Raw genomic sequence first — 23,481 nt, 5'->3', positions numbered from 1 at the left:
AACACTAGGCAACACTAGACTGCAAAGTAATAACCAACATACATAATAAGCAGCACCCAATGTTCAACACCCTTTTGTTACAGTGTACCATAAAAAAATGGTCACTTCCTTAACCTTCTGAATGGCTTCCTGAACTGAAAAATAGAAAGAAGGTCCGTGAAAAAAACATACATGCAATATATAAACCCTACTTTCACACATGTGAAACCTCCTATTAAGACTATTTTCAGAGTCCAAAAGAAGCAGTAAGAGCTTCTCATTCTTGTTTTTAAGCCTGCTGCTGTCACAATGTTTGGAACAAGCACTTTCAACAAAAAATTGAAATTATACACTCTGTTCATGTGGGTAGAAACTCCATAAACTCCAGTAGGTGGTGCTGGGGGACTGCTGCATGGCCCTATGGAATTTAAGATGTGGGGCCCACAACTTCTCCCTCATACTATTTCACATCTACATGAAAATGGGAGAGATCATGCAGGGACTTGTAGTAATGTGCCATCAACATTCACATGACACCCAGCTCTACTTTTTAACAGCTGAGTCAGTAAACTCTGTGGAGGTCCTGAAGAAATGCTTGGAGAACAGAATGTGAGAGCCAATAATAAACTGAAGTTCAATCCAGGTGCTGCTCGTCAATGACAAAACCACTTAAGGACTGAGTAGTCAGCCTGTGATTGAGGAAGTTGCACTTCCCTTGAAGGAGCTGATTAGTAATTCAAGGGTACTCCCAGATCCTGGCCTACAGTTGGAGACTCAGATCTCCTCCATGACATGTAGCACCTTGTACCAACTCAGGCTAATAAACTTGCTACAGCCATTCCTTGAAAAGCATGTTTTGGCCATGGTGATTCATGCTGTGATTGTGTCCATGTTAAATTATTGTAATACTTATTACATGAGGGTGCCTCTGAAAACTGTTTTGAGTCCAAAATGTAACAACTATGCTAGTACTGTGGGCTGGATACAAGAATCATATCACTCTCTTCAGAAAAATCCATACAGGCTACCCATTTCTTTCCAGGCACGACTTAAATTACTGTTCTCATCTTTAAGGACCTGAAGTATCACCTCCTTCCCTACTGTCCAGACTGATGGTAAAGAAGTTCCTTGAGCCATGCTATGTACCTCCAAAGGCAGATGACAAAAACGAACAGAATTCTCAGTGGTAGTACCTCATCTTTGGAATGGGAAGTTGGCACTTATCATAAAAGTTCTAACTGGAACTCACAGGACACCATTTTGATTGCTAGGTACTTATAACCCTAGAGAAGGAGGAAGTTGATTGCAGATTTCTATCTTCACCTTCTTCAAGTGCCCATCAATCCCTTCTGTTCAGAGACTTCTGCAAACATGGAAGTTTTAAAAAATGCGTAGGGCTCATAAAATTACTATGGAAAGTACATGAAGCTCAAAAAAACTTCAACTGATGCAAAATAAAATATTAACCATAAATGGCTAGAGGGCAGAACTCAGAAAAGGCAGAAAAAGAATACACAGTAATTGGTGGTTAACACATTAACAAGCATGAAGACTTCCCCCTCCCACTTCATTTGGAATAGATGGGGTGGGACAAAACGTCCTCCAAGCTCTAGGTAGAAGAGACTTTCAAGGTGTGTTCCAACATTAAATTCTCCTGTGGAACCTTGGACATGATTTTGATTGCTAGGATGTTATAAACCAGTTCAGATTAACCAATGGATCAAACTTCTGAAGAATCAGTTGAAGGACCCTTTGTGCAAAAACTTCATGTGTATAGTGTAGCCAGGAGGTCCTAAGATTATCTGGCAGCCACAAGTTCTAGAGTTATTCAGGATGCACCATGAGGAGGCAAGCTGGAATTGTGCAAAGGCTGCATAAACTGAGACAATGGAATGTAATGTAGCATAGAACAAAACGGAAACACTGAAACCCAAGCTACGACCTTATGAATTTCTGATAAGGGAGTACACAACTGTACGCCAAATTAAGTATGCTGTAATCATGGCCGGTGGCAAAAATATTCATGGATTCAAAAGCAGCACAGATACAGACCCACTGCAATTTACTAAGAAAAGTAAATTGTGTCTCTGCCTTTGGCTGTTGAGTCAAACACAGCGAGTTGGACTCACTGAATGGTACCATCTTTCAAATATAAACGTGCAATGCCACATACAGATCTAAAATGCACCCATTCTTCCCTCTGGGATTCTATGGAAATGAAAGTTCACTTTCCAAACAAAAGTGGGATCTGGTAATAGTACCGCCTTATCTTCATGCAACAGACACAACACCATTCTGATGAAGAGTGTTCCATAATACCATTCAGATGGAGAGCTGTCCACCTGGAGCTGGTCTTACCAAAGTTATAGCAACAAGAAATAAGACCTTGGATGTGAAATAATTCAGAGATATTAAAAGGTATTCTGTCAGGGCCTGGGAAATAATACAGAGCTGCCAGAAAGGAAAATCATGAATTGTACAATATTGCATGATAATGATGCTCCCTGAAGAAAAATTTTTACAAGCAGACATCTGTACATGAGAAGACCTTCTGTATGTGGAAGGATGAAAACTAATTTTCTTACTTGCTAACACAATTTACTGCGTCTCAAGCCCTGTGTAAAACCATCTTGAAGGAAAATAATTACTTGAGGCAGCACAGTTTGGTTTCTTTGCATCCTCTTCCTTCATCATCAGTAGAACACCTGCCAGGCACAGCCATACATTCTGGCAGTAGAGTGTTTCCTCAAAGTGGTGACCTGTTTTGAGAAACCATAATTCAATACTGGACTCTTGCTTTTTTCTACTACTACAGATAGATCAAGATAGATAGCTGTGTTAGTTTGCCAAGAAGGTTTGCTACTCAACTGCCATGAAGGATCTGGGAGTGTCATCAGACTCTGTGTTAACATGTCTGGTGGGACTGAAATCCTTTATGGCAATGCTAAAGAGTTGGAGAACTCTCCTGCACTAGTGTGCTGTGACAAACATTTAACATTGCCTTACCCATCGGAGTTTCTTCAGCAACTCTGGAATGGTAGAAAGACACATAATGGACCTCGGAGCTAAGATGCCTTGAAGACATTAATTTGCTCTACTTCTACGCATGAAAATCAGGAGAAGACCCTTAGAAGCTGTGTTTTGTGGGCATGCACTTGAGGGTGCCAATCAATGTTCCCTCTAAGCTGAGTTAGTACAAGCTAGCTCATGGATTTTTAGCCTCCAGCTCACACATTTTTGTCTTAGCTCAGGAAAAATGGTCCAGAACACAATAATTTATGCAGAAGCGCACAACTTCAAACTAGAATTTTTGCTCACAAGACTCTGCAGCTTAGAGGGAACATTGGTGTCAATGCATCAGCAGATTTTCCTGATCCAGTTACTGTCTGCTAGGCCAGTTCCCAATAATACCATGGGCTCCACTGATGTGTTCCACTCTCAAGAGTCAGAAGTCTTTCTAACTAGCAAAAAAAATCTGTGTTTCCCACTGTAGAAGGCAGCACTGGGTGCCCTCCTGTTTGTTGACATGGGTTCTGGCTATGGTATTATTCATTAGGATGCAAACATGAAGGCTCAATGTTCTCCTGATAGTGTAGTAAAGTGAAATGAATTGCTCTCACTTCACTGGCTCATGATTAAGGCTAACAATGATGGGGAGCAGACCCGTTGTACCTGGTCCAATGGACAGTATGTCCCTCCCACCCATGGAGGCTTCTACCAGGTGCAATGATGTCCTCCTTGATGTGAAAATATTTCCTATCCAACAGAGGACTGACTCTCTATGGACCACCATTTCACGTTGCACTGGAGGCTGCTGCATACTGAGATACTTCCTAGTGTTTCACTTCTGGAAGCACAAGGCACTCCACTGAAGATGCCACCAATGGGCTCTTATTCAGGGTACTCAGTCTATGGTCACAATCATGATACCCTAAAGTCTGGGTTGAAATAGTATGTCCCCAGAATCCATCGCTGTCACTGTCGTGACTTCCCTCTAATGTATGTAATGCTGCCACCAGGAATTTAATTCCAAACACTTTATTTAACGTTCCAAACTGAATTGTATGCAAGCTCCAAGGCTTCTTCATTGGACTATGTGTTCCTGAGGATGAGACCCTTATAATTTAATATCACAGGACTCCAAGTTAACAAAATAAAACTTTTATTTGTACAATAAACACATTGGTTTCAAGATTTTATAGCTTAATTTTTCAGTGGATAACTTCTGACTGGGGTGTCATTCTTTCACACTCCTCTCAAATCCTTTCTCCTCCTAACTCAACTTTCTGACAGCTTCTGTCTCACACCCCAAATACTCTGACAATATTAGGTTTTGGCTCTCTATCTAGCCCCTAATATAGGGGTGGGGAACCTCTGTCCTGAGGGCCATATGTGGCCCTCGAGGTCACTTCGTGTGGCCCTCGGGGATTGCTGGGCCAAACCAAGCCATGTGGCAGCCTCCCTGGGGCCTGGCTGGCCAGCGAGGGTCATGGGGCCCAGCCACGCAGCCTCCCCAGGGCCAGGCAGGGATCACAGGCCCTAGCTGTACTGTGCGGCAGCCTCCCTGGGGCCTGGCTGGCCGGCCAGAATTGCTGCAGGGCCTGGAAAAGTTACTGTCAAAAGTTCAGTTTGCACTTGATTATCCCAGATGTTGTGGCCTAATATGCTAATGAGTGTGTTACCTAATACGCTAATATCAGGGGATGTGGTCTAATATGCTACTGAGTTCCTGCTGGGCTTTTTGTACAAAAAAGCCCTGGACCTAGGCATTTGCCTAGGGCGGCAGGCCGTGTGGGTGTGCCAGATTAGGCTCTCCCCACATGATTTTAAATAGAAAAACAATTATTTGCATTAATTTTGCTGGCCTTAATCCTTCTCCCTTGACAGAGCACTGTTTTTACGTTGATTTTTTTTATGGCCCGCGAATGATGTTATAAATATCCATATGGCCCTTGGCAGAAAAAAAGTTCCCCACCCCTGCCCTAATAGTCCTCTAAATTATTCTACTTTTCTTCTTTAGAATTTAAGTGCTTTTCACAGCACTAGTATGGGATTCTAATCAGAAGACTGCTTCTTGGACTGTAGACTGCTGAATGACCACGAAGATTAACTGCTGTCACTCTGCTGAGAGTTAACTGATGACTGACTTCTCTCTCTTTCTCTCCATGCACTTAGCTCCACCTACACTCTCTCAGTCACCATCAATCACCTCATTCATTCTCCCCCTTTCATCCCCCCTTTCTCTACTACCAACAATAAAAAAAGAACACACATATATGAGTTCAAATCATTACAGTCATCTTCTGCATTCTTTTCAGAAGAAAGAATGTTTTTTCCTGGACAGTGCCTACAAAAGCACTCAGATGAAGCAGATATTGGATAGGTGTGAGACTGATCTTCTTGATGTGGATTAGGAAGCCAAAGTCAATGAAGACTGCATGGTGTGATGGTGGATGACCTAAACCGGTTCATTCCTGGATATAGATCTGATCTGTAGATCATCCGAATAAGGGTGCAGATGAAAAGAACACCAGGACATAAACAGGGAAGCACTTTTTTTCTCCCTTTTGGAATGGAAATTTGTTTTTAAGATAAGGGTTTATTTGCTCAAAATGTGTAGCTTGAAGACATCTGAGTATTTTTCCCCAATGAAAAAGTTGTATAAAATTCCCTACAAGTTTAGACAATTCCTAAGTATATTGTAAAAATGCACACTTGTGCAGGTGTTAACTGTTTAAATTTGACTCATTTCTGCAACACTTAATATACCACATGTTTGATAATAAATTAAAGTGTAATGTTTTTACTACTGCTTTTATAATTTCTGCCTTGTTAATTTTAACAATTTTGTTGTTGGCTCTTATTGATGGTTTTTATTATTTGTTTTATGCTTTTCTTAGTTTTGTTAGCTGCACTGAGCAGGTTCCTCACTAAGTGCCTACTAGCCAGGCAAGTAATGAACAATCTCTTCTAGGAGAACTGTTGACTATCTATTTTGACAGGCTAATATCAGACATCATGCCAAACCATGGTTTAAAGCAGGGGTGTCAAACTCGTTTGATATGACCAGATCTGATATAAATGAGACTTTGTTGGGACAGACCATGTCATGTTGGGCCAGGCCACGTCAGGCCAAGCTATGTGTATACCTAATTAAGATTAAGTAGCAGAGATATTAAACTTTATAAAGGACACAGTCAAACACAATTACATATTTTTTTTAAAAAAACACACACACATTAAAACATGCTTAAAATGTTAGCACTTGTTGGTATTAAAGGTGCTTTCTTTGTATCTCCCCCATGGGATCCAGAGAACTGGGCAAAAGAAGCTCTGGCTCTTTCCTTCCTTCCCCAGGGGACCAAGAGGAGGAGGAGCCTCAGCCAATAGAAGGAAGAGAGGCTTGGCTCAGTAGCTCTGCTGTGTGACAGCGAGCCTGGAAAAACAAATTCTGCCTCCCCCCCTTCCTTCCCAAGGGAGGAGCCTCAGCCAATGGAGAAAACAGAAGCTTTGCTCTGTAGCTGTGTGACTGAGCAAGTCTCGCACAGCAAGCTGTGATGCAGAAGGAAGCAAGAGAGAGTAAGAAGGGAGTAGATGACAGCCAGTTGATTGGGGGCCTGATAGGAGCCCTCGGGGTCCTGATTCGGCCCCGCAGCCGCATGTTTGACACCCCTCGTTTAAGGAATCACAGCCAGATTAGACAGTGCTCTACCTCCAAGAACTGCTGTACCATGGAAACAGGAGTGAACTCATGAAGCAAAGTGCTAAAAGGAGAGAGTAAGTGCACAATGAAACCTTGGCAGAGAATGTGACTAGTACAAGGTCACCCATGGAGCTTAATGGCTGAGTGAGGATTTGAACCTGATGTTCCTAGTCCATCATGCTTAAGGACAACATCTCCGAGTTCCAGTGGGACAAAAATGGAATAGCTATGAAGTTCTGAAGATTTACTTTTTTAAAGGCTTGTAATCCCTATAAGGTACTATGCATGCTTTCCCAGAACCATTTTAAACATGTGCTTGATTAACATTTGTCCAATGTTTCTACTCTAGTCAGTGAGAACTACAGGTAAAAGTGTTGTTTTTTATTGCACAATTTAAAACCCATTTAAAATGACATTGCTAAGTGTATAACTCTTGAGCTTCTACTGGGTTGGGTGGCATGCCAACTAGCACAGGAGTTCTCTGTTGGATTTTGAGAAAGGAGAAAACTAAAAATAAATAAAACAATCCTGTGGTATATTTCTACTTAAATCATAATGACTTATTTATATTATTGGAGTTTCTGACATTGCTATGGAATTTAGACTCATTCCATTTTGACATTCAGTTAATTACCCAAAGCTGAAACTGCAGATCTCAAAATAACCTGAAATGCGTACATAAGAAAAGCAATATAGAAATATTTTAAATAAACATAAACACCAGGCAGAAGAAAGAAGCACAGAGGTTGCTGTGATGACAAACTGAGAAGAGAACCATGTTCACATCCCTGAGCTCCCTGAAGAAACAGTGTGATAAAAAATTAATATATACAGGTGGATATTTTCATGCAACAAATAAGATTTGAGTATGTGGATAAGTCCACCAATACTTGCTATGTCAGAAACTAATTTTGTTGTCCCTAAAAGTTTAAAGCAGGACAAGAATTCTAATGAACTATTTTCTTATAATGCTCATTTTTATAGCTTCAAAGCTGTAAAGTGTGCTTCTTGAGGCATATTATTATGCTCCAAAATGGTGCAAATTCTTTTACTAGATATAAAACTCTAGGCATTCATTAAGAACACCTAACATGAGCAGAATGGAGTCAGCTAAAATCACATTATGTACTTTATTTAAAGTATCAAAGGAGGAAAACCTCCCTTCATAATACTTGATTATGCATTCTCTTATGCATGACAACCACTTGCAATTTTGCCCTGTAACAATAAGTATCCATTATGCATTCATTTTAGCTCCCCCCTCTTCTCTTAACACCTCTGCAGCAACTTAATCTCAATGCACAGCTCAACATGGCACCACACATTATAAAATATCTTGCTAGCTAACACACCAAATGAAACAACAGACATTAACTCTAATCTCCAATCTTCTAGAAACCAAATAATACTCTTATCCAACAGTTAGATGCTGTGCAACTACCCTTTTTGCATCTTGCAAATCCCATACAGCATTACTTCTTCCCATCCATCTCCTTTGAAATCTGTTCCTCCATTAACCGCTTTCTAGCATAGAAGCTAGAGAAACCACCCCATATTGTAACACAGCACCATATACTTTTAACCATTCTAACAACTTATGTTTTTCACATTTCTGCAACATTGCTGCCATTTTCAAGGCCAACAGGGATCTATATTTATATACAACTGTCAACACACAGCCAGATCTAGACTTTTGAAAAGATGAGGGGGAAATTAAAAAGTAATAAACATACACCATATGTAGTAAAGGGCAAAAATGTGGAAGCCACACTAAGTATTTACACACACAGTACCTGCATATTGAATATACACAAGCCTTCTAGCCAGCCAAAAGGAAATGATAGCCCTGCTCCACAAAAAGCAAGCACAGGACCTACTCTCCCAAAATAGAAAGATAAAAGAATATGTACCTACTCAGTTTCACCTACCCTCTTCCTGTGATATGGCTTACTAGAGGAAGTTGAGTATTTAAGAAGTCCAGGATTTAATTTTAATTCACTAATTTCCATTAGTGAATGGAAGACTCCTACAAATTCACTAAGGTCAAGTGCTGAGACTTGGAAGAGAACTGAAAGATTCACTGGCAGATCTCTGTATAAAAATGTGTTATTCTTTGTGTGAATACCAGCAGCACTGATATTTAACACAGAAAATGGTTCATTAACACTAAGCTACTCCTTTACAGCTGGATAGGGTGATCATAAAATTTAAAACAGAATTAAAACCCCTCCAAAAATTAGGGAATATTCTGCCAGCACATGCAAGAAAATTCCAATTTACCAATTGCTAATACATTCATTCCCTTGTGTCCAGAACCAAAAATATTCTCTGAAAGCCTGCAAGGAATCTTCCGCATAACAGGACTCATTTCCTTAGCATGCCACATAGTATCTCACATCTGAAACAGTGCAAAGTAGAACAGAGTCCTATGATACAATTCTTAAAGTCATACCCTTGCAGCTACAGAATCCAGCCTTTCTATTCAAAACACATCATCCACCAATAAAAGGTTCCATTAATTGTTCTCCACTGGTCTCCACATTATTATCACCTATACGTTAAATGTAGCTTATCACTCAAGAGGAAAACATAGGAAAGAAAAGCAGTATCTATATCATAGGAAAACCTGAATTCATATTAGGAGCAAGATGAAAGGAAATGAACTCAGGTTTCTTCACCAGCAAGGAACCTCCCTGCTATCCCACAACAACACAGAGACTACTTCTACGGAAGTGAGTGAACAGCGTCTTTACAAAGACATGTGGGAGAGGAATGCAATGCATTTAGGCATGTGTAGTCTACAAGATGAAAAGAACCAATTTCTGTACTGTGTCTGCTTGTGGTTGCATCAGAGCATTTATTCACCGTAAGTGACTTGGTAAGTAGCCATTCATAAATCAACTTTAACAACCCCATCATCTTCATAATAGAGACAAAAATGTGGATTTCCCCATCCGCCTTTTCCATCCACATGGTGATATTAAATATGCAAACAAAAGGAAGTTACTCTGAATCATAAGGGTAATACAGAAGTAATCTGAAAACAATGTTGATGCAGGGGAGAAGTCAAAATCCCCAACTCCTTATAAAAAGGAAGGACAAAAATAATCTAACAGAAAAGCTTGGGTTGAAGAAAGAAACCGTACAAATCAGATTTCAGCCGAAATCACATATGTGACCAGCCAGGAAAGGCCAACCGTGCCCTGCCCGCTGTATGTATACACACAAGCTACTACCGCCGCTCCAGGTTTGTACAGAGACTAAGCTGCAAGAGAACCAGGAGCTCACCCTGTCCAAATCTCCTCTCAGACACAACCTTAATGGGTTGGTTTAGGAAAGTCACTCTCGGCCTCAGTGTCCCCCTTCCCATCTACAACACACCGTCTATTACTACCCACAAATATAACGACCTAATTTACAGGGCTGTTATCCCCGTGTTACAAGACTGGGCTGGGGGACTGTGAATGACTTACCTATCTGAGCCCCCTCCCCCGGCTAATGTTGGCGAGGGCTGCCTGGGACAATGCACCCACAGAGCCTCTCTTAATTTAGCGCCATATAAACATTTAATACTAAATAAGTATTCGGGGAGTGGGGGGAGCCGAAGAGCTCCCAGACAAGGACAGGAGTCGGGGTCGAGGTCGAGGGGGGAAAGGGACAGCCCCAGAGAGAACCGCGACCCTCCAGGGACTTGGGGGGAAAACCCGGCGAAGCCCCCTCCCCCTTCGTCCCAGCCAGGCCCGAGCTGCCTCAACAGCGCCAGGCCCCGGCCGCGCTCTTTCGGCCCCGTCCTTCTCCTTCCTTCCTATTCCGCCCGCCCGCCTTCCTACTCCTTACCCGGCGGCGTCCGGCCATGGTGCGGTCCCTCCCCACCCCCCAACGGGGCGCAGCGGCGGCTCGGAGGGGGGTGGTCGCTCGTCTCCCCTCCGTCGTCGCTCCTGCTCTATCGCTTTGCCTCAGCCTCCGCCTCCCTCCTCACAACCACAACAACATGGCGGCCGGAGCCACACTGAAGGGGAGGGCGGGGGAGGAGGAGGGGCGGGGCTGCCAGGGAGCGAACGAGCCAGCACAGGAGGGCGGGGAGAAGTCTTGCTCCGCCCACTAGAGCCGAGGGTGAGTCTCCTTGCCAGCCCGCCCCTTCTTCATTAGGTGGCTGCCTCAGGAAGTGGTGGTAGTGAAACTTACTTCCCGGTCGTCTTGCTTACCCCAGCTTACCACGACCGAGCGCCGCTTCCCCGCCGAAGTTCCCTCTCACGAAAAGTTCTCCCTCGCAAACTGACGGGGGGAAGAGAGATGGTTCCCTCCCCCCACCAAAAAAAAAGAACAGAAGGCAAGGTCTTGTTTACATTTCTGGAGGAAAACAAGGCTCTCAGCGGCTCTACTCCTGTCTGTGTGGAAAGGCGACCGACCCTTTGCCCCAGAAGTCAGGGCTGCTTGATGACTTTCGTGGGCCTTAGAAGAAGAAGATTGCAGATTTATACCCCACCCTTCTCTCTGAATCAGACACTCAGAGCGGCTTACTATATCTTCTCCCCCCACAACACACACACTGTGAGGTGGGTGGGGCTGAGAGGGCTCTCACAGCAGCTGCCTTTTCAAGGACAGCTCCTGCCAGAGCTATGGCTACCCCAAGGCCATTCCAGCAGGTGGAAGTGGGTGAATCAAACCCGGTTCTCCCAGATAAGTCGGCACACTTAACCACTAAACCAAACTGGCTCTATTCCCTCCCACCATAGGCACTTTCCCCTCCCACCATAATATGAGTTTTACAAATTATTTTTGATACAACCTTAAATGCATTTTTTCTGTTTTAAGCCAGATTTAACAGATTTTTGTGGCCCCTAAAATTTCATTCTTTTCTGATGTGATTTTTTAAAAAGTTAAAACATTGTCTTTGACCCTAAAAGTTCATTTTTCTTCTTCCGAATTTAAAAGAAATTAAAACATTTTTGCGGGTCACTAAAAGTATCGTGGGTTCTAGGCACTGTGCTTACTGTGCCTCATGAGTAAGTTAGCCCTACCTCGAGCCTTTTCCAGGAAGGGGGAGTCTTGTGGCATTTTAAAGACTAGCTTTTTTTTTTTATCTGGCAGAAGCCTAGAGAGCTTTGACTCTTGAAAGCTTATTCCTCAAAAATCTTGTTGGTCTCCAAGGCGCTACTGGATTAAAATCTTCCTGTTCTACTGCAAACCAACACAGATACCCTCTGAAATTATCCCCCACTGTTTATCTTTAAAAAATCCAAAACTGCTGGCTAAATACAAACCTTCCATGAATAATATATACTGCTGATCCAGACATAAAAGTAGTTCATGAATAAAACAAAAAATATGATTAAAAATTATAATAAAATCTAACAGAAAAATTGTTTAAAAAAATTGTGAGGAGAGTATTGTTCAAAACCTTTGAAGAGTTACTCAGAAACATGGGGCTTCCGGGGTTAGAAAATGCCGAGCTGAACTGCTTCTCAGAAGGGGAGCAGGCTGGAACTTCTCTTCGGGATAGTGGAAGGCAATCTAATGCCTACTGCCTACTTTTCTCAGTCAAATATCAGTCCAAGATATGCACAGGAAACTTTGAGGAGATTTACCTTGGCTAAAAGGGAGTCCCGGGGGGGGGGGGGGCGCTCCTTTGAGGCTTTGAGGGATCTCCGGAGACGAATTGCATCTTCATCATCTGCAGAAGTTTCCAGAGTCATTTATTTGACATAAGCTCGACAGGATCCTAATCTTCTTTGATACTGCTAAACATCTAAAGCTATACAAGACTGGTGTTGATCTGGATAACTACAGAAAAGCTACAGATTGCTATCTTTCATTCCGGGACTAATTAAAGTTAAACAAAATAAAATCAGAAGGTGGGAAATTGAAATCTAGAAAGCTTGGAAGAAGAAGGGGTGAAATTTGGACTTTGTAAATTTAAAGGACAGTGCTAAAAAGTGGAAAGGAATTTATTGTTTTGTCTATTTGCAGTTTTGGAGAAAAAGCCCCATCGTCATAGACTTGCAGCTTCCACAGCCAACACAGGAAATACGTCAAGCACCCAGTATTATATATTATTGTTTGATTTTTACCGCCAAATATAATTTCAATAAAATAAGGTTTATTTTAAATAATCAAGAATTTAAAAAAATCACAATTAAACAGTCAACACCATTTGACAAAACAGTAAAAACTATAATAATAAATATACTACCAGATGACGATCCAGCAGAGTTGAGATAGGGGTGTGCAAAAAAAAAAAATCAGAATTAATTGGATTTGGAAATATATGGGGCCAAAATATTCAGAATACCATATATTTCCGAATACCAGTACTCAGAATAGCCGTATATACAGTAGGTGTACGGCTATTTCCAAATATATGGCCCCATTATACCCTATGGCCATTGAAATCAATGGCAAAATAAGGTATATTGGAAGCTGCCTGGAGGGGAAGGGGTTTGAGGGAGAGCCCCCAAATTTGCAGGGGACTCTCCCCTACAAACTCCCCCAGTCCCAAAAAGATTGGGCCAGGGGGTCCCATTCTAGGGGCACCCAAAGAGGATGCCCCAATCCCACCATTATACCCTATGGGCCATTGAAATCAATGGCAACAGGGTATATTGGAAGCCGGCTGGAGGGGAGGGGGTTTGAGGGAGAGCCCCCGAATTTGCAGAGAACCTGTAGGGGACTCTCCCCTACAAACCCCCAAGTCCAAAAAAGATTGGGCCAGGGGTCCCATTCCAGGGGCACCCAAAGAGTGTGCCCCTATCCAACCATTGTACCCTATGGGCCATTGAAATCAATGGCAACATAGGGTATATTGGAAGCTGCCTGGAGGGGAGGGGTTTGAGGGAGAGCCCCCGAATTTGCAGAGAACCTGCAGGGGACTCTCCCCTACGAACCCCCAAGTCCAAAAAAGATTGAACCAGGGGGTCCCATTCCACGGGCACCCAAAGAGCGTGTCCCTATCCCACCATTATACCCTATGGGCCATTGAAATCAATGGCAACATAGGGCATAGTTAGAGGCTACTGGGGGGCACGGGGTTTGAGGGAGAGCCTCCAAAACCACAGGAAACCCACAGGGGACTCTCCCCTACAAAAAGATTGGGCCAGGGGGTCCCTGTCTTTGGCTCCCCAAAAGGCCCATTGCCACCAATGCTGGGGAAAGCCCAATTAGCCACTTCCTCCACTCTAATTGCTGTGGGGAAAGTGGCTCTGGTCAGAGGGGGGTTTGAGGAGAGCCCCCCCAAACTGCTGTGCAGCTTCAGGGCACTGTCCCACACATAACTCACAAGAACAAAAAAAAAAATTGGACCAGGGGATCCAATTCCTGGGGCACCCAAAGCCAAACCTAACTTCACACCAGAGAATCTCTATAGGACCCAAATGCACTACATACATCTATCTACTCTATGAACCCTGCTGGCCTGGAACCAATATAAATTCAGTTGCCGATGTCACTGCCACACAAAACACAATCTGCTCAAGGTCTGCTCTGCAGACCTGGCTGCAGCAAACCCAGATGCCTGCTCTCCAGCCCTGCCCCAAATAACGCGGGGAGAGCTGGCCAAGCACAAGAAGCATGCTGGTTCTGGGTCTCTCACCCAGATGCCAGCTTCCCTGCCACAGAACACGCAATCTACAGATGCCAGCTTTCCAGCCCTTCCCCAAACAACACAACTCTCAGACAAGAGAAGCGGTGGACCAAACCTAGCTTCACATCATTCTGTATCTGACAAAAAGCAGGAAGCATTTAGACTTACCTTGAGTGATGGATGGTTGGCTGGTCCAGGCTCTTTTGCGTTACCCAGGGTGCACCACGAGGAGGCAAGCCAGAGTTGCACCCCAAACGAGGAAGATCACTGGGAGGGCCTCAGATTGTGGGAGAGGAAGGGAACCGTTCCTTCTCTCTCAGCTCAGCAGCAACATACCAGCTGTCACTGTCCCATTAGAGGGACCTCAGCATTGGTATGGCTGCTGGCTGCCTGTCATCATCACAGGCACCTCCCTCTTTTTTCCTCCTGCCCCTGAAAAAAAACTTGGGTTATCCTGGCTGGGCCTGTGGGTGCTGTCGGTTACAGCTGGGGGCTGCAATGGCCATTTCAGTATTATTAGGCATGTGTGGATGGGGACTGGGGAAATTTGAATTGCTTTGCAGATTTTAAACCAGCATTCACTTTTGGTTTGGGGATGGATGAGGGGTGCATTGACAATCAATTTGTGAGTGAGTTTTTGGGCTGTCTCGGGGTGGCAGGAGGGGCTGGCCACCAGGGGGAAGTGGGCAGAGATGAAGGCACCTCATGTGTCTCCATTTCTTCCCCCTCCACCCCATGCGGCCTCCCCTCCTGGCCATCCTCTGAAGGACTGCTGGTGCCCGAAGGAACCGAAGAAGGGGGCTGGTCCTCCTCAACCAGCTTCTCCTCCAGCTCCTGCACGACACTCTGCACCCTCCTTGGGGTGATTATTTTGACAGAAAACTGTTCCCAAAGCTCATCTCCAAGGAGGGCTTCTCTTGCTGCCCCTTCTCCAGTTGCTGAGGCTGAGCGACATCAGCTGGAGGAGAGACTGCCCAAGCAGCAAACCTCTGCTCAGTGCCAGCACCTAATAGCACCTCTGCTGGGGGCACCCCAGCAGCAGCCTCGATGAAGAGCCCAAGGCGGAACTTCTTCATCACACTCTGGCCAGAGGTTGGAGTGCTGGAAGGCGGCTGTGGAATGGCCCTACGCCCAGGTGGGGGGGGGAACTGGGTCCTCCCCCTCCCTTCCACCCCTCTAGTCTTCTCCTTGGCCTTGCCCCCAGGGCCCCTCTTCTGCTGCCTGTCACTCAAGTCACCCTTGGCCAATCTCACACAACCTGAACTGAGAGTGGGGTTTTTTATAAACCTAATTCACTACACTGTACCCTGACCAACAGGTGCCCTGACTTCTTTTTAAAAACCCTACCACCAAAACTTGTTTGTTTGTTTTTTTGATCCCTAACCTGTCCCTTTTTGGGTTGGGGTAGTAGTTGTCTGGAAAAGTTTGGGAGACTACGTGATCCTGCCTCTACTTGGCTACAGTTTTTAAAAGGCTACCTTGAGATGAAGGCAATCCTTGTTATATCCTCCTAGTTAAACTTCTCCTAACTAGATCCTGGGACAAACCGGATTTCCTCGCAAACTAGAAATCAGGTGTCCCCTATAACTAGAGAGAAGCTGTGGTTTACCCTATGGAAATCTAAGGATGCACCGGCTTTCAGTAGCTGAAAGCAAGATGCACTGCAACCCTAGTCTCTTTAAAAGGGAGCCTGATGTGGCCTAGTAGTCACACTGCCTTTTATGAAAAACCTAAAATCTTTTTAAATCACCCCTATCTGGCCTAGTTGAATTTTGAAAGAAGATAAAGCCCTAAACTGGATTAATTTTTTTTTAATTTCAAAAAACACAATCCCTAAAAACACCCTTATTAGTGGGGCAGCCTATTTAGTGGCCCTAGCCAAACCGAAAGCACCCTCAGACTCCAAAAATAACTCTTTAAAAACATGAAAGTGACCCACCCCACACAGCCCACACACCAACCCCCACACCAGCTAGAGGTAATTAAAAAAAAAGTGACAGAAAGAAACTTAACTTTTAATCCACCCCAAAACCAGAACCAGGAAAAGGGACAACAGGACAGGATGCAAAACCAACAACAACAGATCCAAACAAATCACTGAGAAAAGGCCAAGAAACTCAACTGTTAAAAAAGTGACCTTTTCAACAATAAAAAACCTCAGGCCAAATTAGTCAACAACCTACCCACCCACCCCCAAAAAATCAGAACCAGGAAAAGGCACAACAGGACACGATGCAAAACCAACAAAAACAGATAACTGAGAAAAGGCCAAGAAACTCAACTGTTAAAAAAGTGACCATTTCAACAATAAAAAACCTCAGGCCAAATCAGTCAACAATCCCACTCACCCCCGCAAAAACCAGAATCAGGAAAAGGTACAACAGGACACTATGCAAAACCAACAACAACAGATCCAAAGCAATGAGAAAAGGCCAAGAAACTCAACTGTTAAAAAAGTGACCTTTTTAACAATGGAAATTAGGCCAAACAGCTCCCCCCCCCCCAAGAACCAGAACCAGAAGAGAAAAGGAACAACAGCAGCACAACACAGCAGCAACAAATCAAACACAGAATACTTTTAAAATAGTAAAAAGCTTGACTTTTAACAATACAGGAACTTAACCAACCCCTCCCCCCCAAAAAAAACTTCATCCTAACCCCAAGAAATCCAAGCCACCCAAATCAGAAAAAGTAAAAGGACACTGCACTTTTAAAAGTCCTCTCACTAAAGTAAGATATAGGCAAATTGGTAACCCCCCACCCCCCAGCAGAACCCCCTAACCCTAACCCCAAATAAGCTACCCAGTACCCACCCACACAAATCTGGATAAGTAAAGGGACTCTGAGTCTTAAAAAGTCCTTTTACTTTTATCCTAACTAAAATAAAAACAAGAACCCCAAGACTGTCACGGCTGGGGCCGGGTCAGGCAAAGTCCAGAGGCAGTCCGAGGTCTGTAGCCAGCAAGCAGGAGTGTCCGAGGTGCCAAATCCAAATCGCTGTGCAAGTATCGCAGGTCCGAGGTCCAGAAGCCGAGGTCAGGGAGTCCAGAAGTCAAAAGCCAAAGTCAGGGATTCAGGAACCAAAGTCAAGCCGGAGTGGATGCTAGAACGTCAGGGAGATGACTAGTTGCTTCCACAAAGCCTCCTCCCAAAGCCCACAGCTATATAGCCCTCTGCTGGCTGTTGCCCATTTGGGCTAATTGCTGGCTCTGGGAGGCAGCCAGGATCCTGTTACAACTCAAGCATCCTTGCTCTTAGGAGGGCCAGAATCCTCTCAAAACTCAGGACTCAGGGAGCGTCTTGCTTGTGAGCGTGCCGCTCTCCTCCGATCCCTGAGGTCCTGACGGAGGCGGTCACGCACACGAGCCACCCGAGAGGGCGAGGCAGGGGGGCTGGGATCTTCTTCAGCAGGAGGCAGGGGTACTGGTGCAGGTGGCAGGGGTACAGTTTCCTTGGCAGACTCGTCTTCCTCTGCAGGGTCCCCAGCACCCATGACAAAGACTGTCTTACCTTAAATGTCTTCTTTTCTCTAGGCAGGTCAGGCAAGGCTGAGAGAGAGCAGCAGCAGCTGAGGTCAAGGGTCAGCATAGCACAATCTCTCTCTCACACCAACACAGCAGCAATGGAATGGAGTCCAGCCAGGCAGACTCCTTAAAAAGGTTCTCAGGCCCTACACAGAGCAGTTTCAAAAAATACCACTGCTCTGTGATTGGCCAGAGAACAGTGTTTACTTGGATACCCAAGTAAACAAAAGAACAACAATGTTACTGATGGCTGGGGGATTAGCCTAGCCATCAGCTACACAACAGCCTTGCAAAGCATGCATTTGCAATGCATTTTGCAAATGCATGCTTTGGAATGGCTGCTGGAGCTCCTCTCCCCCTCTCCCTCCCTCCCTGATCCCAGAGAGGCTATGAGAGAGGTGGGAAAAGGCTTCCAAAGGCGAGAAAGGAGGCAAGCAGCTCCCCTGAGACTGCAGAAGCTCCTTTCCTGCCTTTTCTATGGACTTCCGTATGCTTCCGAATATTGATTTGGAAGTATATGGGGAGCTGTATACAGCTCCCTGTATAACGGCTTCCAATTGGATTTGGAAGGATATGGCGCCGTATACTTCCAAATCAGGGGTGATTTGGAGGTTTCTTCGATTCGGCCGAACCGAATGCACACCCATAGTTGAGATTGCTCCCAGAAATTACTGTATATAGGCGCACCCATGATGGACCAGTTCTTGGGAGTAGACAAAAGCCAGGACCATAACATATGAGGCAGTATAGATGGTGAAGCAAAGTCAGGCATGTAGAACAAGGTATTTATTTATTTATAAAACGGGGAGGCCAGTTTTGAACCAGCTGAAGTTTCTGGATCAAGCAGCTCTGCATAGCATGATACAGTCTGGAGGGGACTATTGCGTGGATCACTGGAGCTAGGTTGTGAGAAAAGAGGTAGGGGACTACCAGTGGAAGATGGTAACAAGATTTGACAATGTTTGTGACTTGGGTCTATGTGGCAGGTTGTCTGCTTTTCCTTGCAGACCCAGTTCTGCCCCCTCCCTCCATTGGGTTGCTATCTCCTGGAGGGAGCTATTCCATGTCCTGCCACTAGGGCATGCTGCCACCACCTGCTCAGTTTAGGGGGTCCTGACTGAGAAGAAGAGGATTTTCAATGCCAGTTCTGAGGCCCAGGATCAAGGTTCTCTGCTACCCAGCACCTGGTTACCACAGAGACCAAAGTCCTTCTGGGGGGGGGGGGTGCTCCTGGAGGATTGGCACCTGTGCCTTGGCTTCTTGCCTTCCCCCTTCCTGGGACTCCCCTCTTAATGTAATGTGGTCTAAGGCAGTTGGGGAACTATGTGGCCCAGAGGACACTGCCAGATTTAAAAAAACCCCATGTATTGAAAAGAACAAGTCTTCATTTACACTTTTAATCCAGCATCAGTTCAGCAAAATGGAAACAAAAGAATTTTAAATAAACACTTTCCTCTTTTCCCTCCTCTAATACATACTCTAGCTCAGGGGTCCCCAACCCCCAGGCCGTGGACCAGTCTGGGCCCATGACCTGTTAGTAACTGGGTCATGAGCTGTATAATTATTTCATTATATATTACAATGTAGTAATAATAATAAGACGACATTGGATTTATATCCTGCCCTCCAGTTCAAATTTCAGAGTCTCAGAGTGACCTTTACCTTCCTCTCCCACAACAGACACTCTGTGAGGTTGATGTGACTGAGAGAGCTCTCCCCAGAAATTGCCTTTTTAAGGACAACTCTGTGAGAGCTATGGCTAACCCAAGGCCACTCCAGCACCTGTAAGAAAAGTGGGAAATCAAGAGTCCATACAGTTAACCACTACACCAAACTAATAGAAATAGTGCACAATGGTATCATCTCAAACCTGGTCTCTCATCTGCTTCCTTCTCCCTCTCTCTTGCTTCCTTCTGCGTCACAGCTTGCTCTGCAAGGCTTGCTCAATTGCACAGGAGCTATGGAGCAAAGCCTCTATTTTCTCATTTGGCTGAGAGTCCTCCCTTGGAGAGGAAGGGGAGGGAGGAAGAGCTTGCATTGCCAGGTTATCACAATCGCACAGCAGAGCTACTGAGCCAAGCCTCTCTACCTTCTATTGGCTGAGCCTCCTCCCCCCTCCTGGTCCCCTGGTGAAGGAAGGAAAGAGCCAGAGCTTCCTTTGCCCAGTTCCCTGGATCCCATGGGAGAAATACAAAGAAAGCACCTTTCAGAGCAGTGAGTGCTAATATTTTAAGCATGGTTTAAGTTTTTTTTTTTAATCTTTAATTGTGTTTGTCAGTGTCCTTTATAAAGCTTTTACGCCTACTATCTAATCTTAAATAGGTACACATATGGCCTAGCCCAACATGGCCTGGCCCGCCAAGGTTTCATTTATATCAGATCCGGCTCACATAGCAAATGAGTTCGACACCCTTGGCTTATGGGGCCAGTTAGAAGCTTAAAGATAATACAAGGTTCAGCATTTGCCCAAACTCTTCATTAAGTAAAATTAGATAAGATTACTTAGGGCAGAGGTGGCCAAACTCAGGAGCCACATGCAGCTCTTTCACACAAGTTGTGTGGCTCCCAGAGGTCAAGGAGGAATATAATGCAGGCTTACTCTCAAGTAAGCATGCTTAGCATTGGGACCTCAGTCAGCCTCTGAGCACTGACCGATAGGTAGGCAACTATAAATTCTGCTTTGTGTGAAACTGAGAAGGAGGGGAAAATAGGCAGGCTTGCAAGCTCTTCTCTTCCACCGCAGAGGTCACCCAGAAATCTAGAGTGGGGAAAGAGAGCACAAGAGCCAAGGGAGCCACTGGAAAAAGAGACGGAATTATAGAGGGTGGTGCAGGGTTCCCCCTTAGTTTCATAGCTCTTGTAGGAGCTGTATTTACTAATGAGATCAAGGCAAAGAGAGATGCAAAATGATGCAAAAGTGGTCAGTGATTTATATGGTACATGAGTATTTCTTTCTCCCACTGGTGCCAAAAAATGATTCCTAACCTTTCCTATGCTGGCCTTATGGGGACTGTTATTCCCAACTTCTGCTTTTTAAAAAGTCTCCTTCTAGCATGGTTGTATTGTAAAGTTCATACATATGTATTTTATCTTTCTGTGCAAAAAAGTAATGAGTTTTAATTAAGACATTTGTGTAACATCTGTTCATGTCTTGTGACTCTCAAACATCTGATGTTTATTCAATGTGGCTCTTACATTAAACAAGTTTGGCCACCCCTGATCTAGGGCAATTCACAAATAGCTACCTCCACTATGGGACACCATCTCACAGTAGTCAGCTTGGAGCTCCTTTTGTGAAACACAACTCCTCTTGTGAAATGGTATCCCTCCTGGGGTGGACTGGCCATTTGACTTACAGAGTATATTCCTGGTGGGCGACTGCCCTAGAGAGCAACTGGTGGCCAGTATGTAGCAAGGAGATCCAGGCCTCAGCCATCACCTCAGGAGCTCACATCTTAGATCTTTCATCATCAATGGTCACTGGTATCTGTTCACCAATTTTGTTTTCCTGCACAGATGTCAGTTTCCAGGGGGAAACTAATGTCCACTGTTTTCATCACTGAGTTGAGTGATCGCTTCAGTGCCATAGGGCAGTGGCCCCCAACCTTTTCGGCACAGGGACCAGTTTTGTGGAAGACAATTTTTCCATGGACCGGTGGTGGTGGGGATGCTGCGGGTTTTGCTGCCCCCATGCCCACAGCCTGTCCCTGCTCCCCATGGGGATCTTTAAACAAGGAGTAGGTGAAGGTCTCTGCCTCACTCCGCAGCCACGGTAACAGGCCACGGACTGGTACTGGTCCATGGACCGGGGATTGGGGACCCTGTCATGGGGGCTGTTATTTTATATAGGTGTAATTCAAAATACCACTATCTTTAGAAAAGTCTGCAAATGGGACATTTTGACATGCAGCTATCAAAATGAAGGCCAAGAGGTTTACCTTATAACAGAGGACAGAACTCTGACACAGAGAAACCCAAGTCACACATGTACTCATAAGTTCCCTTTTCATACCTGCATCAGTCTAGAATTTAACTTTGGTGGGATTTGCAGCACCAGCCAGGGACACTTCACTTTGCATGCAGCATTCAAGTTGTATAGAAATTTCCTCTCTGCGCTATATCCAGTTCTCACAGGATTGAGACATAGATCAGGTGAATGTCTTGCTTGGAGTTTTGCCATTGTGATTTCTATTGAAAACAAGGAAGAGAAATTGGCAAGATTGTTGTATATATAATATAAATTAAGCAGGCTGCTGCAGTGGAGAGTCTCCCTCAAATAAATGTTTTCTAGTTTTTAAAAGGAAAATGGAGTACTGTTGCAAGGGGCGTGGGATTCAGTTCAGCAAGAGTGAAAAAGTGACCAACAAAAAGGATTTGCCAATGACATACACAATTGTTGGTGTTTGTGAAACATGCAGCCACGGCTGACATAATCACTCACAATGGCAAAAGAAACATTGACTGAGCAAAAAATGCCACAGCAGCAACCATTTGCTTTATCCTGCAGCAACGAACTGTCTGTTATTAGCCTATGGGTTTTTTTAAATATTTATATGAGTTTCTGTTTTAAACATTTTTATGTTTTAAATGTTCATCACCTCTGAGTCCCTGAATTGAGTGGAAAGGTAGCATACAAATGTTTTCGGTAAATAAAATATCAAGAAAAGGGTCTGATGGCCCAACTGGACCTGATTGAGATTACAGACCTCCATTTGTCTTTTTAAGGCAAATTGCACCACTAAACCACACACACACATTTTTTATATCAAGTCAAGTCAAGTTAGCCTTTATTGGCATTATATATATATATATATATATATATATATATATATATATATATATATATATATATATATATATATATATATATATATATATATATATATATATATATATCAGAGCAAATTGTTAAAAAAAAAGATAAAATGGAATGATTGCATACATATACATCAGGAAAAGCATAAACATAAACTATTTCTATGAAATCCTCTGACATGCCTTTAAAACAGAATAAAGAAACTTAGCCACTTTCTCAGTGACACTAGTTGAAGTATCGTTCAAAAGACTATAGACCTGAAGTGCATCAGAACAATCAACCATGCTAACTAAAAGAGGATGTAAATACTTGTGACAAAGATCTATATACAAATTACAATAAAGAAGAATATGAGTAACTGACTCCACACATTTTTGCTTACAGAAACAGTATCTGATTGAGTAGGCTGTCTTGTTAAATCTGCCATAAAGAATGGCAGAGGGCATGGCGTTGCATCTGGCAAGGGGAAAAGGTCTACACTGCTGTGGCACCTGCAAGACGGATAGATATGAGGCCATTTTCCCAGTACTAAGAGAGATCTCAAAACTCAGTGGGGAACAAGTTTTCTTAGCCAGACTGTATAGGTCTTGGCGCTCAGTATCTAGCAACCTGTTTTTAATTTGTTGGACTGTGGTGGTGGAGGACAGCATGGACAATAGTTCTAGGGATAAACCCATTGCTTTGATTTTTCTCTCAATACGTGCTGACCAATTTGACAAACCAAATTCAGAGAGCATTTGAGATATATAGCTCCCCGGTTCAGAGTTGTAGAGCAATCGTAGCCAGAATTTGAAGGTCATGAGCCATGCACTAGTAACCATTAAAGACATGCCAGTTTCTAAGCAGATAACTGCATATGGGACACATTTTGGCATGTCCA

The 23,481-nt window shown here is 44.0% G+C and overlaps 1 protein-coding gene across 11 annotated transcripts in view; it reads right to left on the bottom strand.

Moving 5' to 3' along the window:
• The window catches only part of MTMR3 (myotubularin related protein 3), a 79,201-nt gene extending 68,503 nt beyond the window's left edge, over nucleotides 1–10,698 (bottom strand). For 5 of the 11 annotated variants that reach the window (XM_060250246.1, XM_060250248.1, XM_060250252.1 and 2 more), the window contains exon 1: nucleotides 10,520–10,691. The gene's annotated coding sequence lies outside the window, so the exon portion shown is untranslated. Of the gene's footprint in view, nucleotides 1–10,519 lie in introns of all 11 variants that reach the window. The other 6 variants (XM_060250245.1, XM_060250247.1, XM_060250249.1 and 3 more) reach the window with 3 other exon arrangements.
• Between the last annotated feature and the right edge of the window lie 12,783 nt (nucleotides 10,699–23,481).

Source organism: Heteronotia binoei, chromosome 11 (assembly GCF_032191835.1).
Source record: "Heteronotia binoei isolate CCM8104 ecotype False Entrance Well chromosome 11, APGP_CSIRO_Hbin_v1, whole genome shotgun sequence".
Lineage (NCBI taxonomy): Eukaryota > Metazoa > Chordata > Lepidosauria > Squamata > Gekkonidae > Heteronotia > Heteronotia binoei.
The sequence above is the reverse complement of the archived record's forward strand: the minus strand, read 5'-3'. Positions and strand labels throughout refer to the sequence as shown.